The following is a 2,284-nucleotide window of genomic DNA, read 5'->3' on the forward strand; positions in this document are numbered from 1 at the left end:
AAGTTAGCTTATGAAACAAATCCAATTTAACCAGAGAAATTAAATATGGCCAATTTGAAAAAAAACAATTATAAAATATATAATTGTTGATAGAAAAGTAAGCTAATAATTCTTAGTTTAGAACAAATGGTCTAGTAAGGCTTTGTAAAAAACATTTTTAACAAAACGTAAATGTTTTTCCAAATATTAAGTTAACTTATGTCACAAATCCAATTTAACCAGAGAAATTCAATTAGGCCAATTTGAAAAAAAAAAACAATTATAAAATCTCGAAATGCGCATCCAGGGAATCGAACCCCGGTCAGTACCGTGGGAGGGTACTATGATACCACTACACCAGATGCGCCTGTTAAAGTATGTTGCGTTATTATTTATAATAGATAATTAAATTTAAAGACTATATCCAATATACAAAGACTGTTCTTAACATCAAAACATTTCAAATGGCAAAAATGAGCCCTACATAACATTACGTCTTAGAAATGACAAAATAAAAAGACTCGGTCAATATTTTTTTTGTTTTCCCGATAATCTTGGTGAAGTAAACAAGTTCTAAAGAGGAAAAGTAGAATTCTTGGTGCAACATTGGATGAGTTAAATACATACAATCTAATAAATCTAATTCAACGTCAAAATGCATGCAAAGTACGTAAAAAAACACAAGGCTTTGTAGATAACAATCCTCAATCAGCATCTTCTATTTATTCATCCTCTGGCACAGCCCTTAGATATGTGTTGGAAAAGAAAAACATGATTCAAATTTGATGGATGCCAAATTGACAACTATGCTTGTGCTTTATTTATAGTTTTACCTTATCAGAATCTCCCCCCAGGTTTCCTGTAAATTGGCCATCAATGAATTCTTCAGTATTAGCCAGCTACATGGTCAGAACAAGAAGAAATCAAAGTGTGTGAAGATAAAGGTCCAAAAAAATTTTAATGTAAGAATAATTATAAAAAGACAAAAGAAAAAAAACATTTATTTATCAAATCATGAAATGAACACAACCCGTCTGTGTTTATTTTTTTTTCAACAATTCTCACCTTTCAACCCCTATATTATCCTTCATTTTCAAGTTCCCTCAAAAATCTAACTGGAAATATTCTAGTTGAAAGTCATTTTGAGGCATGGTGTTGGAACCAAAAATTAGATATTTGATTTCCGTCTTCCAACCTATGATGATCACTTTAATCATACTTTAATTTTGCATATTGATGCTATTCGGAATCTGAGTCATATTAAGGTCGGCTGATATGACGTCGGTATTGACTGTTGGTCCCCGTGGGTGTTTTGATGTGATCAACTAAGTTGGTTAGGTCCTGCTGTATTTGATCCCTGTGTCTGAGTGTACAGGAACTTAGGAGCACAGGAAGTCGAGCGGAAGACACAGCTAGCGAGAAGGACGGCACGGGAACGGAGCCGACGGGCTTGGTGCGTTCGAAGGACGAGAGAGCTGCGGAAGAGTACTCCGTTGGGCGTGAAGAGCGTGCACGGCGTTCGAGGGACGTTAAGCCGGGATGAAAGACTGCTCGAGGAGAAGGCCGGGAATTGGGTTCGGGTGAGCCCTATTCCGGTTGGCCGTAATCACCCAAAAGTTCAGAGCATCGGAAGCCAAAGCCGGAAAGAAGCAGTGCTGGAATCACTGCTCAAGGCGCCTTCAATAACGTTGAAGGCGCCTCCAGCTTGAAGGCGCCTTCAATATGGTTGAAGGCGCCTTCAGCCTTGTTTAAGGCGCCTTCAGCCTGGTCAAACAGACCGTTCGTGCGCGGATAAAGTTTTATCCTCTAACCCAGCTTGGAGGCGCCTTAGACCCTCAATGGAGGCGCCTTGGAGCTTCGGGATAGAATTTCCAAGGGCTATAAAAGGACCCCTGGAGCTAGGAATTAAGAACAACTTCTACATTCAACTCTATAAGCATTTCCTAGCAGTAGTTCTGAGCCATTAGAGTGTAAAAGGCTTCTCCACCTTCAGCAAAGGAGAATTTTCTTAATGTGCTTTCTTACTGTCCTGGATTAACAATCCTCTTGGTTGTAACCAGGTTAAATTTGGTTTCTGCTTTTATTTCTGCCTTTATTTTATTTACTATTGCATTAATTAAGTTGAAAGAATGAGGATGGTAGTTTTATTTTTGTCTACAGCAATTCACCCCCCTCTTGCCGGCCTCCGCTGCACCTACAAGTGGTATCAGAGTCTGATCGCCTCAAAAGGACTAACCGCCAACTGAAGCACTACGATCAAGACGATGGCCGGAGCGAACATCCATCCCCTGAAGTTCGACGGAGA

At 39.2% G+C, this 2,284-nt stretch overlaps 1 non-coding gene across 1 annotated transcript; it reads right to left on the reverse strand.

Annotated features, from left to right (window-relative positions):
- Positions 1-275: 275 nt before the first annotated feature.
- On the reverse strand, positions 276-346 carry TRNAG-CCC. Its single transcript has one exon. It is a non-coding gene; the product is annotated as a tRNA-Gly (tRNA).
- Positions 347-2,284: the final 1,938 nt, after the last annotated feature.

This window comes from Zingiber officinale, chromosome 6B, assembly GCF_018446385.1.
Source record: "Zingiber officinale cultivar Zhangliang chromosome 6B, Zo_v1.1, whole genome shotgun sequence".
NCBI lineage: Eukaryota > Viridiplantae > Streptophyta > Magnoliopsida > Zingiberales > Zingiberaceae > Zingiber > Zingiber officinale.